Here is a 16673-nt window from a genome sequence, read left to right on the forward strand (position 1 = left end):
TCAACTGTCATCAACATCCATTGGAAAGCAACACGGTATCCTAGAAAGGACACAGAATTATAACTCAAAAGTCATGAGTCTAAATCCTAGCCCAAGTAATTACCAGATCTGTGTCCCAGATTCTTCCTCCAAATCTTAGTTTACTGATCTGTAAAAAAGAAGTAATAATAGTATACCTACCTCACCAAGTAACTGAGACAGTTTTTAAAAGAAATAGATATAGCCCTGGTCGTGTGGCTCAGTTGGTGAAGGGTCGTCTGTGCACCAAAAGGCAGCTGGTTCGATTCCCAGTCAGGGCACATGCCCAGGTTGCAGGCTTGATCCCCAGTAGGGGGCGTGCAGGAGGCAGCCAAGCGATGTTTCTCTCTCACATCAATGTTTTTTTTTCTCTCTCTCCTTTCCTCTCTCTCTAAAATCAATAAACATATTTTAAAAGAAATAAAATAAACATCAATTTTTAAAAATAAATAACATATAAAACATAAAATGGAAGTCCTCAAAATCAGTACATCTACCTGTATAACTTAGTGTCCAATGAACACCAAGACTTCATTACAGAGAAGGCAAAGGGAGTCCAAGGCATGGTCACTCCTCACAAGAACAGTAAAACCTAGATGGGAATATGAACATTTAAAATGCAGGGACACCAGTTTGCAGCAACATGGTGGACAAAGGGTCTGGACTAACTCTCCTGCTGAAAACAATAAAAAATCCTGGGTAAAATATTTTTAATCATTCTCTTAAATGCATTCATAAGTTGGCAAGAAAGCAAGGAATATGCAGGACAAAAGTTAAATGAAGACAGAAACAGAAAGGTCAACTGAGTTTGCTAAAGCTAATGTTCCGCTTGAAGGATTTGGCCAAACTGGGTAAATCCAATTACTAATGGCCTTGTGGCTTCTGGGAAGAGGAGACAAGGAATACTGGCCTACTTGTGGCAAGGAATCTGAAGACCCTAGAAGAGCTGGTACCTCAAAAAGCTACAACCCACTGTGTGAGGGTAAACTAAAAATGAGTTGCCATATTCCAAGGGGACTGTTTAAAGGGGCAGAGGGGAGTGCTGCCCTGAGCCAAAGCATTGAAGAGAGGGAAGAAAAACATCTCCCCTGAGAATTTAAAACCACAATCCAGCCCTCACATGGGTAATTATAACTTAAAACACCACATGGGTGTTCTAAAAAAAACCTCAAACCTAGAATTTATTATAAAAGCCAAAGAGTACAAGGGGCCCTAAGCAACTGACAGAAGCAAATGCAATCTCTTCTGGAGAAACCCAACTTCATTATCCTGGACTTCAAACATTTCCCAAGATACAGTTCTGAGAGAAATATGCAGCTCACTCCCACTCACTCACATATACACAACAAACAAGGAATTAAAACACCATGAGCAGAGCAAGCCTATTTTTAAAGGCCCAGACAGAAACTTGTAATAAATATTATTAGTAGAAACAAAAAATTTAGCAGTCAGAATTAACAGCAGATTAGATCATGTAAAAGTGAATCAGTAAACTGGAAGACAGTTCAGAGGAAGTTACCCAGATCACAGCACAGAGTCAAAGACAGAACATAGGAAAGATTAAGAGATGTGGATAACAGAGTCACAAGACCTAAAAAAATGTGAATGGAGTTCCAGGAGTTAAACAAAAGAGGTAACAGCAATATGCTCAACAATTTTCCATCCAACTTCCTAAGACTAGAAAAAGATCATCTAACTATCCAAAAAGCCAAATAAATTCCAAACAGGTTTATTAAAAAGGAATATAGACACCGAAATATCACAATGAAATTTTATAACAAAAGAATATTTTAAAAGCAGCCAGAAAGACTACCTTCAAAGAAGCAAGAGGGACAAGTGCCTTCAAAAGCAATACTGAAGACAGATTTGTATTTATACCCAAAATACTGTGAAATAATATCTACCATGTTCTGAGACAGAATAGAATTCTATATACAGCAATATCTTCCATGTATGAGGGTAAATTAAAATAATTTGGAAAAATTAAAAACCTAGAGAGTTTGCCACCTGCTGTTAGTAAAAGATATCCTAAAGGCAGTAGAAAAATGATCCTATACGGAAAAACTGAAATGCAAACACAAATGAAGAACAAAAGTATAAATATCTATACTAATAAAAGGGTAATATGCTAATTAGGGTGGACGTCCATCTGGACAAAGCCACGGTGGCTGCGAGGCCCGGGGCTCAGGCAGCCATGGGCTCAGGCAGCCTTGAGCCCCGGCGGCTGCGAGGCCCAGGGCTCATGGCAGCCATGGGCTCAGGCAGCTGCGAAGCCCAGAGCTCACAGTAGCCATGGGCTCAGGCAGCCCATGGGCTCATGGCAGCCATGGGCTCAGACAGCCGCCACAGCCGGCAGTGGCAGCAGCAGCAGGGTGATGGGGGCAGTGTCTTCCTCTGATCAGCCTGGTCACCTCCCACAGAGGGAGGCCAGACTGCAGTTTAGGCCCACTCCCCATGGAGAGCTCAGTAGGTATCCTCTGAGGGCTCCCGGACTGTGAAAGGGGGCAGGCCTGGCTGAGGGTTCCCCCCCACCCACCCAGTGCACTAATTTTTGTGCACCGGGCCTCTAGTGTAGGTAATGTTAACAAAATACCGATTATATAGGACAACAACAATGTTCTGTATGGTTACTGGTTTATTTTAAACAGGAAATTAAATACATTATAATGATAGCAGGCAAATTGGGCAGAACTGAAATTATAGTGTTTAAGAACAGAGATATTGATGAACTTTAGATTGTGATAAGATGAATATGCATGTTAAAATTACCAAGATTACCACTAAAATAAGGGACACCCATAACATGAAACTAATAGAGAAAAAAATCCAAAGAAGGCAAGAAAGAAGAAACAAAGGCAAGGAAAGGTCAAATAACAAAATAAGATAGAAAAAAATCAAAATATATCAGTACTTATAATTTATTTATGCGAACTAAATTTTCCTGCGATAAAACCAAGATAAGCCAAATAAAAACACAAAAGCCAGCTCTATGTTGCTTATAAGATAAATGTTAAAATGTAATGATATGGGTAGTTGCCATGGGCTAGAGTCAATGGTGAGTTATTTTTTAATAGGTAGAGTTTCAGTTTTACAAGATGAAAAGAGTTTTGGAGGTAGATAGTGATAAAGTAGCACAACATTATGAATGTATTAATACCACTAAACTATACACTTAAAGTAGTTAAGACGGTGAATTTTATGTTATGTGTATTTTACCACAAAAAAAAAGTTGGAAAAAATTTAATGATACAAAAAGTTGAAAATAAAAGGACACCTGGAATGGAAGAAACCTGTATGGGTCTCTAATATCAGATGAAAGAGACTGCAGAGCAAAAAGGATTATGAGAAAGAAAGATGGTCCCTTCATAATAATAAAAAAATTCATTCACCAGGAAGATATAATAATTCTAAACATTTTAAAATAACCTCAAAATCTATAGAGCAAAAATTGATAAAACCACAATGAGAAATAGCCAAATCCACCATAGTAGATCTTAATATGCCTCTCTCTATAGTCATATATCAAGCAGACATCAGTAAAACTAAAATATCTACAGGTGAAAGACATGATGCTGGGGGTTTTCTTTAAACTACTTCCCTCCCTCCACTCCCGCAAAATGTGGGGAGGTAAAAATAGATGAAAGAAAACTGGACTTTTTGAAGCTGAGTGATGGACATATGAGAAGGGGTCATGCTCTACTTTTTTTTCTCCTTTTCTATATGCTTGAAGATTTCCTTATCCCTGGTGAATTAAAGACCTATATTTAAAAGGCAAAGTTACAGAAGACCTAGACCAATAAGAGACCAATAAATTTAACTTTGAAATGAAGGATGTCCCATAAAGAGAACAAAAATATAAATATACAGCCGAATAACAAAACAAATAATCAGTATCTAGAATATATAAACAAAAATCTACTTTTAAAAAAGATATATAACTTAATGGGTAAGAAGTGGGCAAAGCCATAAATAGAAAATAAATAGAAGTAAGTAGGAATGATAGAAGAAGCTTATAGGAAAAATATATGTGAAAAGATGTTCAACTGTTCAATAATCAGGAAAATGCAATTAAAACCACAATGAAACAGATACTATCCCATTCACTAAAAAGGCAAAAACTGAGAACAAGAACAATACCGACTGTTGACAAGGATGAGGAGCAAAGGGAATTCTCTTCCTCTGCTGGGGGGAGAGCTTACTGGTACAACCACTTTGGAAACCAGGCATTACTGTGAAAAGCTAGATGCGCAAAAGCCCAACAACTTCCTATTAGGATTATCTCTCACACATGTGCACCGGGAGAATTGAGTGAGAATGTTCACAGCAGCATCACTCATGAGAACAAATACCAGAAACAATCCAGATGTCCACCAACAGTAAAATAGACTGTAAAAGGATGTGGTATAGTCCAACAAATGAATTCAATAAGCACCGAAAATGAATGAACTACTGCTGTATACATTAACATGAATGGATCCCAAAAACATAATGTTGAGCAAAAGAAGGTACATGTAGTATGATTCCAGTTATACAAAATTCAAAATCAATCAAAAGCCAAATAATATATTATTATTAGATCTATCACATGTGGTAATACTATAAAGTAAGCAAAGACACAATTTCCACAAGATGCAGTATAGCAGGTTTTGTTTTCATTGGATTTATTCCATTACTCAATTTCTAACTTCTTGGTGGGAGAAAGATGCAATTAGAGAGGGATTTGTGGGGGGGCAGCTCTGAAGTATTAATAATATTATATTTCTGGCTTGGGAGATAGCATTCACAAAAGTTTGTTTCATTTTTGTGCATTAAACCAAACGTGTAAATATTCACTCACTTTTGAATAAATGCTCTATATCACAATTTTAAAATTAAGGCATCAGAAAACAATTAAAAATTCATAAGAAGAATATTTACTAACTTCAGTCAAAATGGCTTTTATATTTTTAAAGGGGTGGGGGGGGACATGTAACAGAGACCACATGTGGCCTGCAAAGTATGTAATATTCACCATCTGGCCCTTTATTGATAAACTTTGTTGACCCAGGTTTAGGACAAAATTGGGATGGCAGTAAAACAGAAATGGTGGCCCATGGAAGAAAGCATTACAGAACTGTTTCAGGATTGTGAAAAGGCTCATCAACAAAGGCAAGATACCATTCCAGCCCAGAAACAAGTGACTCAGCTGTGGGCACTGCCGCTCAATCAGGACCTGCCTTGGCCCAGTGTCTGGCAGACGGCCCCCTCAATGGGATGGCACCACTGCATGGAAGACCAGGAGCTGTGAGAACAAACCATCGCTGCTGCTTTCAATGGCACACAAGGAGAGAAAATGAAATTACCAGCTCAAGGAGAATCCAGCTCAGTGAGACAACGAGCAGAGGAAGAAAATATTAGACTCCAGGGGCCACTGATACAACTGATTACAGCAATTGCAGGTGTTTGCAGACGGGCAACAGCAGCAGAGGGCAGGATGCCCAAAGCACAGGAGTGTGCAGTGAAGTGGAAAGAAATCACGTTAGTAAATATGACAAATTCAAAACATTTAACAACCATTTACTCTGCACCTACCGGGAGGGTATAGTCACATGTGCCTCATTTAATTCTGACTACAACCAATTATGAACAGAAAAACTGAACATGAAGGAAGTTAAAAAGTCTAAGATCATAAATGAACGAGTGCTGAGCTGGTGTTCTTTCTACTAATTACATGTAACATAGATAGCTGTTACATAAAACATGTATCTCAGCATAAAAACTGACAAATGAAAGGAGGTAAGTACATAGCTATTTTCACAGTTATGTCATGAAAAATATTGTCACTAAACTGGCCTCGCTTTTCTCTCAAACACACCAAGGACACTCCTACCCCAGGGCTTTCCCTTTCCCTGAAATACTTTTGCCTCAAATATCCCACCTGGCTCAGTCCTTCACTTCCTTCAAGTTTTTCCTCAAATTCTAAAAGAATGGCTAAAAATTAAATCCATGTAAGAAGTTAGAAAATTAGTAATGAAGTAAATCCAATGAAAACAAAAACAGGGGAAATATAGATGATATAGTTATGAATATATAAATACAAATATAGAACTATAGATATATATCTTAGCAGAAAAAGCAGTTACAATGGAGAAGATCCATACAGCCAAAGGTTGGTCCTTTGAATAGACTTTCAAATTGATAAAGCAGGATGGGAAAAAAAAGAAAGAGAAAAAAATATTAGGAATAAAAAAGATGATAGACTCAATGGGAATTATGGATTAAAATATTAAAAGTTATTATAAATGACTATGTTAGCAAGTTTGAAAACAAGTGAAATTAATAACTTTAAAAACATTAACTATCAAATTTTACCAAAAAAGAAATAGAAGCTAAATGATACTATAATCATTAAAGAAATTAAATCAGTTGTTTTTTTAGAAAAATCCTGAAAGGACAGCATCAAATCCAGAAGAAAGAGTTAATTCTATTATTACACAAAGCCATCCAGAGACTAGAAAGAACACTCCCTACTTTATTTTATAAAGCCATATAACCTTAAACAAAATACAGATTATAGCTCATTGAATAAAAATGAATAAGAGAAAATCTCATCCTTACAGCAGATAGAATACCAACTAATAATGCACAGGCATAAAAAAGATACTGTAATCATAAAGCAAGAACAGGATGTTATACAAAAGGTGCACCAGGAGAACAAAAATGAGCTTTGGGAAATTAAAAAATTATAGCAGAAACAAAAAGCTCAAAAAAGTACTGGAAGATAAAGTTGAAGAAACCTCTGGGTAAGCACAGCAAAAGTATTTTTAAATAGAAAATAGGAGAGAAAAGAGAAAGGACTAATCTAGGCTGTCCAACATCCAAATAACAGAAGTACCAGAAATAAAAAAGAGATGCAAGAAAATCATCAAAGAATAAACTGGAAGATTTCACAAGTCCAAAGTCACTAAGTTTCTAGGAAAGGGCATAATGTTGTGAAATTTCTTGACCCTGGGGACCAAAAGAAGATGGTCTGAGAGAGAAAACAACTCATACACAAAGGGTCAGGAGTCGGAATGGCTTCGGACTTCAACAGCAACACCGGGTGCTAGGAGACAATAGAACAATGCTTTCACAGTTCTGAGGGAAAATGACCTCCCAGCTAGAATCATGCACTTGCTGAGTTACAGTATTAGCTGTAGGTGAAGAATATTTTCAAATATCTTGTACCCTTTCTCAAGAAGCTACAGAAGGATATACTAAAATGAGAGAGTAAAACCAAGAAGTTAAAGGCAAAAATTACCAAAAAAAATACCCCAACCTCAAAGTATCCTATATAGGGGTGGCATAAAGGAATTTATAGGATGATACTTGTGGTATAACAAAAAATATATTTTGTCTTCGTCCTCTGTGCCTGGCTCAGAGCTCCTAAACATTCTTTCTCAGTGATAGCAGAGTCTCTTGTATGCTAAGGAGATGACTCATAGCTCTTTCCTGAGTTCCGATAATCATTTGAGTCATTTTGGCAAATTATCGAATGTAGGGGAGGTCTCCAAATTAATAGTATGCTGGGCAGAAGTGCAAGAGGCCTCATTTGTGACTAGTGTCTAAAGTGGAGACAGTCTCGTGGGTCTGAGCCCTTCACCTGCAGGGTCTATGCGAACTCCAAGTGGAGAGTGTCAGAACTGAAATGAAATTAATTATAGGACATCCAGTTTGTACAGAATTGGAGAACTGATTGTTGTTGGAAAAGACATTCATTAAAAAAAGACCCTGAGAAGACAACTACATACATGATGGGAAGGGCAGCCAGTCCACACTGAAATACTTTACCTCTGTAGCTCTGTAGACAGTCGTGTGGCTGGCTGCCATTACCAAGACGCCTAAGGCCACTGGGTCCTCTTTTTAGCCAGAGGACAGGATGCCCAGGTAACCCTGGTCCAGAGTCTGACCTGTATTTAACTTCTCTTGATCGTGTAGTGATGAAGTTCCTAGACTCCCCTCCATGAACCAAATGAGCGCACTCATTTAACCGATACTCCCAAGACCTGGAAGTCGGCCATGGTGAGATTAGAAGTAGAAAACACACAACAGCCCACTCTCTGAAGGCGTTTCTGCCAGTCATCCATCCATGGTGACGCTGGGATCCTGACAGGTGTCTCAACTATACAGAGCCCTATGTTCCCATGACTCCCTCATGGTCTTGCCCACCGACTTCCTAAGAAGGGAATCTTGTAAACTCTCCAGGAAGTTGAAAGCCAGCTCTGACCCAAAGACTGTTCCATGTACCTTCAGCAAGCGTTCATGTGCCAGTGGCCATACTGCCCTTGCTTTTCCATGGCTGGGTTAATGCTTCGCACTGGTAATCCGGCAATGTTCGATTTTGTACACAAGGTGTTAATAGGTGTAGTATTCCTTAACTTTTGTATTTTAAACACGTCTGTATGCAATGTAGATTTTACAATAAAAGTTATAAATAAAGCATATAGTGTACTGTCATCAGTTTGAAAAAAGAAAAGAAAGAGAAGATGTACATATTTGCTTGTACATGCATAAAATCTCTGGGAGATTAAATTAGAAACAGGTTGCAGTGACTGCCTCTAGCACAGACAACTGGGAGGTTGGGAAAACAGACCTGTTAGTGTAAGGTCTCTTCAAGTTTTTGAATTCCCAACATTGTGAATTTCATGAAGGCATACATAAAGAAATGCTTCAATGACTTCTATGAGTTAGCTCTATGATGCTGGCAAGTCACAACTCCTCGCCTCTAAAATAGGGATAATACCTCATAACACTGGTGAAAGAATCAAATAAGCTTTTGCGAAAAGTCCTTTGAAGTCATCAAATACTATACACATCTGGAAGATTTTATTATTATTGAAAAATATCTATCCTTCCCCTTCCTTTCTCCTTACTCTACATAGAAAGTGCCATTCCTTCTCAACAGGGTAAGTTTATTTTAGCAGGTGAGAAAACAATAGCTTAAAATAATTCATGTGAAGTTATTCAGACTTAACAAATACCTAATGAAACCTGTGACAGACTCAGCACAAGACGAGTCTCTTTCACACATTTTAGTAAATCCTCCAAACAACCCTGTGTGGAGCATAATGAAGCCCTAGTGTGAACTGCCATGTGTTCACTAAAGACCTATGGAGGGCCCCTAAGGTACCCAACCTCCTGGCAAATCCATCCAGTAGAGAAATCAGCAAGACAAAGCCCTGTCCTCAGGGAGCCTACAATCTGCTAGTGTTCCCAGCAGCATAGTAACTGCTATCCAGAGGTTGGTTCTCAAGACCGAGGAGGAGCACTGAATACAGTCCCCTAACTCACAGGGCCTGGGGGACAGAGCAAGCAAGGGAGGCTTCCAGGAAGAGGTGCTGATTCGGACCCAAGTCATGCTCCATCCACGTCTGGAAGGAAGAGTAGAAACAAGCAGAAAAAATGGGGATGGGACTCCAGACAAAAGAAATAACAGAGGCAAAGTAGTATCAAAGGGAACAGCATTTGGAAAACAGAGCAAGAGGTCATGGGGATATGGTGTTCTGCATCTTAAAAGCAAACCTCTCAAAGGAAACCTTTCCTGCAGCTGTGGAGAGCTCCAGGGACTATTTCTGGACAAAGGAGACTGTCATTGCTAACATCCAACTTACACTTAGTATAAAGTAAAGTTTGGTAGTGTTTATTTCCTATTATCCGGAGGAAAAGAGCAACATACAGTTATTTTTCCATTACCATCTAAGGGGCCACCATAGGAATTTATTAAATGTAAGTAGTTTTAAAAGTCTACTATTCCATGGATCCAGAGTAAGGCAATGTTCAATGATGAAAATTATAGTTATCTTTGATTAGGAGGGAATAAGAATAGACGAGTAGATAATGGCAGAAAATTTACTTCTTTGTTTCTTTTTTTAAGAAGCATATGTGGTTTCCAGAAACGAGGGCATGATGGAGGACACAGATGTATATAAAGCATTCCTCTCTGTGTGTGAACAAGGAAAAAGATTTCATTGCACCTCCTGACAGAGAGAGACTCGATCAGATTGTGAGACTGACCAGCAATCTGCATCAAAAACAGAACATGGCACCCAAATTGAGAGCGATGTCCAGCAGGTGGGTGAACTGCTTATCAAGGCTGCTGGTCATGCTGCACACATCCACGATTCTCTGAGCAACTCTGCGCTCTTCCATCACTCAAGGGCAAAAAGGGAAACAGCCTCTCCAAAGAGACTGACATCAAAGAGGCAGAAGAGCAGGAACTATTTCCATAAAGCACATCACAGACAAGTTCAAAGAAATAATTTGAGGATTTTTATGACTCACCTGCACCGACATTATGCCTGATGAATCCACAGATTGCTCAAACCAGTCGTGGGCAGGGATTTAGGTCAGGTATTTAAAAGACACTGATGTGAATTCAAGAAAATTGAAATCATAAAAAGCGTCTTCGCAGACCACGATGGCATAATATTAGAAATAAACTACAATAAAAACAACCCAAAATACTCAAACACCTGGAAGCTGAATAGCATGCTATTAAATATTGATTGGGTTACCAATGAAATCAAAGAAGAAATTCGAAACATCCTGGAAACTAATGACAATGAAAACACAACAATCCAAAACCTATGGGACACAATGAAAGCAGTCCTGAGAGGGAAGTTTATAGCTCTACAGGCCTATCTCAACAAACAAGAAAAAATGGTAGTAAATCATCTAACTCTACAACTCAAAGAATTAGAAAGAGAGCAACAAGAAAACCCCAGAGTGAGCAGAAGGAAGGAGATAATAAAGATTAGAGCAGAAATAAATGACATAGAGACCAAAAAAACAATACAGAAAATCAATGAAACCAAGAGCTGGTTCTTTGAAAGGATAAACAAGATTGACAAACCTCTAGCCAGACTCACCAAGAAGCAAAGAGAGAGGACCCAAATAAACAAAATCAGAAACGATAGAGGCGAAATAACAACAGACCCCACAGAAATACAAATGATTGTTAAAAAATACTATGGACAGCTCTACTCCAACAAACTAGACAACCTGGAGGAAATGGACAAATTCCTAGAAAAATACAACATTCCAAAACTCAATCAGGAAGAATCTAAAAATCTCAACAGGCCAATAACTATGGAAGAAATTGAAGCAGTCATCAAAAAGCTTCCAGCAAACAAAAGCCCAGGACCAGACGGCTTCACAGGGGAGTTTTACCAAACATTCAAGGAAGAACTAAAACCTATCCTCCTCAGACTACTACAAAAAATTCAAGAGGAAGGAACACTTCCAAGCTCATTTTATGAAGCCAGCATCACCCTAATACCAAAACCAGGTAAAGACAACACAATGAAAGAGAATTACAGGCCAATATCCCTCATGAACATAGATGCCAAAATCCTCAACAAAATCTTAGCAAATCGGATCCAGCAGTACATCAGAAAGATCATACACCATGACCAAGTAGGATTTATCCCAGGGATGCAAGGATGGTACAATATCCGCAAATCAATAAACGTGATACATCACATAACCAAATTGAAAGAAAAAAACCACATGGTCATATCAATTGATGCAGAAAAAGCATTTGACAAAATTCAACACCCATTTTTGATAAAAGCTCTCAGCAAGGTGGGAGTAGAAGGATCATACCTCAACATAATAAAAGCCATATATGACAGGCCCACAGCCAACATCATACTCAATGGACAAAAACTAACACCATTTCCCCTAAGAACAGGAACAAGACAGGGATGCCCCCTCTCACCACTCCTGTTCAACATAGTACTGGAAGTGTTAGCCATTGCAATTCGGCAAGAAGAAGAAATAAAAGGCATCCAAATTGGAAAAGAGGAAGTAAAACTGTCCTTATTTGCAGACGACATGATATTATACATACAAAACCCTAGAGACTCCATCAAAAAGCTACTGGACTTAATACATGAATTTGGCAATGTAGCTGGATACAAAATTAACCCCAAGAAATCCGAGGCATTTCTATACACCAATAGTGAACTTTCAGAAAGAGAGATTATAAAAACAATCCCGTTTACCATCGCACCAAAAAAATTAAGCTACCTAGGAATAAACTTAACTAAAGAGGTAAAAGACCTCTACTCAGAAAACTACAGGACGTTGAAAAAAGATATAGAGGAAGACATAAACAGATGGAAGAACATACCGTGTTCATGGATTGGTAGAATCAACATCATTAAAATGTCCATACTACCCAAAGCAATCTATAAATTCAACGCACTTCCCATTAAAATACCAACGGCATACTTCAGAGAGCTAGAACGAACTCTCCAAAAATTCATCTGGAATAAAAAAAGACCTCGAATAGCTGCAGCAATCCTGAAAAAGACCAAAGTAGGTGGGATCTCAATACCAGATATCAAGATGTATTACAAAGCCACTGTTCTCAAAACTGCCTGGTACTGGCACAAGAATAGGCATATAGATCAATGGAATAGAATAGAGAGCCCAGAAATCGGCCCGAACCAATATGCTCAATTAATATTTGACAAAGGAGGCAAGAACATACAATGGAGCCAAGATAGTCTCTTCAATAAATGGTGCTGGGAACATTGGACAGATATATGCAAGAAAATGAAACTAGACCACCAACTTACACCATACACAAAAATAAACTCAAAATGGATAAAGGACTTAAATGTACGACAGGAAACCATAAAAATTCTAGAAGAATCCAAAGGAAACAAAATCTCAGACATATGCCGAAGCAATTTCTTCACTGATACAGCTCCTAGGGCACTTGAAACTAAAGAGAAAATGAACAAATGGGACTACATCAAAATAAAAAGCTTCTGCACAGCAAAAGAAACCATCAACAAAACAACGAGAAAACCCACTGTGTGGGAAAACATATTTGCCAATGTCATATCTGATAAGGGCCTAATCTCCAAAATTTATAGGGAACTCATACAACTTAACAAAAGGAAGATAAACAATCCAATCAAAAAATGGGCAAAGGACCTAAATAGACACCTTTCAAAGGAGGACATTCAGAAAGCCAAGAGACATATGAAAACATGCTCAAAGTCACTAATCATCCGAGAGATGCAAATCAAAACAACAATGAGGTACCATCTCACACCTGTCAGACTGGCTATCATCAACAAATCAACAAACGACAAGTGCTGGAGAGGATGTGGAGAAAAAGGAACACTTGTGCACTGCTGGTGGGAATGCAGACTGGTGCAGCCACTATGGAAGACAGTATGGAGTTTCCTTAAAAAACTGAAAATGGAACTCCCATTTGACCCTGTGATCCCACTTCTAGGAATATATACCAAGAAACCAGAAACACCAATCAGAAAGGATATATGCACCCCTATGTTCATAGCAGCACAATTCACCATAGCTAAGATCTGGAAACAGCCTAAGTGCCCATCAGTAGATGAATGGATTAGAAAACTGTGGTACATCTACACGATGGAATACTATGCTGCTCTAAAAAGGAAGGAACTCTTACCATTTGCAACGTCATGGATGGAACTGGAGAGCATTATGCTAAGTGAAATAAGCCAGTCAATGAAGGAAAAATACCACATGATCTCACTCATTCATGGATAATAGAGACCATTATAAACTTTTGAACAATAATAGATACAGAGGCAGAGCCGCCTCAAACAGATTGTCAAACTGCAGCAGGAAGGCCGGGGAGGGTTTCGGGGCAGGAGGTAGGGGGGTAAGAGATCAACTAAAGGACTTGTATGCATGCATAGAAGCATAACCAGTGGACATAAGACATTGGGGGATGGGGGGGGGGCTAGGGGACTGTCTAGGGCGGGGGGAAAAAAGAAAAAAAAAAGAAAGAAAAAAAAAATAAAGTAATGACTCACTTTGGTAAAAAAATAAAAATAAAAAAATAAATTAAAAAAAAAAAATAAAAGACACTGATGTGAAGGAGTTCTATGATTACCTGGCCCACCGTCCAGATAACGGCTGACGGCTATCTTGCAACAATAACTTCAGATTAGAAACACGGTTTAGATAAAGACGGGGTTTGATTGCTAAGAATATGTGGTTTAAGAAACACAACTTCCTGTAAAACAGGTACTTCAACTTATAAGCCTAAGTACAAAGTCGATCCTCTACATTTCACAAAAGTCACAATGGGATACTGAAACCTCACCCATGCGGGAGTCGAATTTCTGGGAAGCTCAACTTCCTCACCATACATATCAATTCAAAAGCTAAGCATGAATGAAGATATCCATCACAAATCCATGCAGAGCCCATAATGCCACTGGAGAGACAATGCTTCAGGAAGAAGGGGCAGAAGAAGCCTCTCAGAAGCAAAAATAATCTATCTATATATATAAAAGCCTAAGCAACCAAATGACCAAACAACCAGTCAACCAGTCACTATCACATGCACTGACCACCAGGTGGCAGACATTGAATGCAGGAGCTTCCCCCTGGTGGTCAGTGCACTCCCACAGCGGGAGCACCCCTCAGCTGACTGACAGCACCAGATGCAGGGCTCAAGGCTGGCAAGCACAGCTGTGGTGGCACGTGCCTCTCCCGCCTCCATGATGGTGGCAGCAGCAGGCACAGCGGAGTTGGGATGAGCGGAACGCAGGAACGGTGCTGCGCCCGGCCCGAGCTCGGGCTCTTCCCCGGCCGCCTGCTGCTTCGCACACAGGGATGGGGCCAAAACCGGCAGTCCAACATCCCCCGAGGGGTCCGGACTGTGAGAGGGCACAGGTCAGGCTGAGGGACCCCACCAGTACACGAGCACCAGGCCTCTAGTTCAAACTATAAAAATTTAAAATAGCCACCGAGCAGACAAGAGAGATAAAATACATGCAATGAGTAAAGTTTCTGCATTTCACTCAAGGACCTATTTACTCTGATTTTACATTTAGAATTTATTCTTACATTGGCTACAGTTCCTACATGCATTTTGTTTCTTATGCGAGAGAAGTGGAGAAGCAAGTTAAGAGTTGGGGCTGCCTGGCCAGCTTGGACCTATGAACCAGGAGGTCATGGTTCAATTTCCGGTCATGGCACATGCCTGGGTTGTGGGCTTGATCCCCACTGGGGAGGCAGCCTTGATGTATGTATCTCTCTCTTCCTCTCCCTCTCTCTCCCTCTCCCCCCGCCCCCACCTTCCTATCTGAAATCAATAAAAATATATTTTTTAAAATAATAAAATAAAGTTGAAGAAGGTTCTAATCTAAAAAAAAAAAAAGAGCTGGGGCCATCTACAGTCAGGCCCACTGGCAAGGCACACTGACAGACCTAGAAGCTAAGAGTCCTACTGGAGAAGAAAAATTATTTTTTAAAAACTATGTAAGTGCCCTGACCAGTTTGGCTCAGTGGATAGAGTGTCAGCCTGTGGACTAAAGGGTCCCAGGTTTGATTCCGGTCAGGGGCATGTACCTTGGTTGCAGGCACATCCCCAGTGGGGGGTGTGCAGGAGGCAGCTGATCGATGTTGCTAACTCTCTATCCCTCTCCTTTCCTCTCTGTAAAAAAATCAATAAAATATATTTAAAAAGAAACTATATAAGAACTCAAAACACAAAGCAGAATTGGTTTTTAGGCGTAGGGGTGAAACAAACTGTTACTGAGAACACCAGTGGCCCCTGAGAACAGTATGGTAAACACGTGTACGCACAGCACAGTGGTTTTGCTGCTTAGCTACAAGCCATTCAGCCTCACCTGGAAAGCCTGGATAATGCTTCCTCGCCCTACCCACCATACAGAGCTAAAAGTAATTTATGTAACAACGTCTAAACACTAATGTTGTTGAAATATGTTCTGTACACTCTGTTTAAGATGACAATACACTTAAATCGATTTCCATTTAAATGGCTAAATAAAAAATTAGCACTTCTCTTACCACCAGAAAATCAACAAGGTACCATTTATCCCCTCTTGCCAAATGCCAGATTTTTTAAAAACTATGATCAAGATAAAGAGAAAAGGCTTTCTAAAGCAAGAGAAAGAGTTTAGCTGCCCTTGGGAAACCAGATAGGTTATATAACAACTCTTCTGACAGGGAAGACATTTCAAAATGAGAAAGAATAAAATATTTGAAATGAATGCCCATATCTGAAAGTATGACATGAAATATCATACCTATTATAGTTATAGAGCAATATTTTTCAAACGGAAGGTCATAGTCACTAGTGGATTATGAAGTCAATTTAGTGAATCACTACCAGCAATTGTTAAGAAAATAGGATAGAAATATTAAAGTGCACTGCATGTAATATTTCATAGAATTTTGTTTTACTTAATATGCATTATTACCATATGTATGTGTATACCAGTGCTGGGTCACAGTGTAAATGGAGTTGTGGTCAAAACGTCTGAAATTCACTGATAAGCAAATCGATAAACTGGCATATGGTGGTCTAGATAAAAACTAAACAAAATTTTAAAGCACCTAGTACTCAGAGTGAAGAGGAGATGATAAGGGCATACTGTATTCATAGCTGGGACCAGGCTGAAGAAGAGGGCATTATTTTTAAAAAGTCATCAAGCAGCCCAGCCCCTGTGTAGCTCAGCAGTTGGCATTGACCTAGGAACCAAGAGGTCATCACATGCCAGGGTTGCGGGCTCAATCCCCAGTAGGGGGTGTATAAGAGGCAGCCAATCAATGATTCTCTCTCATCAATGTTTCTCTTTCCTTCTCCCTTCCTCCCTCTC

The 16673-nt window shown here is 39.3% G+C and overlaps 1 protein-coding gene across 1 annotated transcript in view; it reads right to left on the reverse strand.

The window, feature by feature from the left end:
* The window catches only part of TMEFF1 (transmembrane protein with EGF like and two follistatin like domains 1), a 78415-nt gene that overhangs the window by 21881 nt on the left and 39861 nt on the right, over nt 1-16673 (reverse strand). The window lies entirely within an intron of this gene.

The sequence above is a fragment of the Myotis myotis genome, unplaced genomic scaffold (assembly GCF_014108235.1).
Source record: "Myotis myotis isolate mMyoMyo1 unplaced genomic scaffold, mMyoMyo1.p scaffold_m19_p_12, whole genome shotgun sequence".
NCBI classification, from domain to species: domain Eukaryota; kingdom Metazoa; phylum Chordata; class Mammalia; order Chiroptera; family Vespertilionidae; genus Myotis; species Myotis myotis.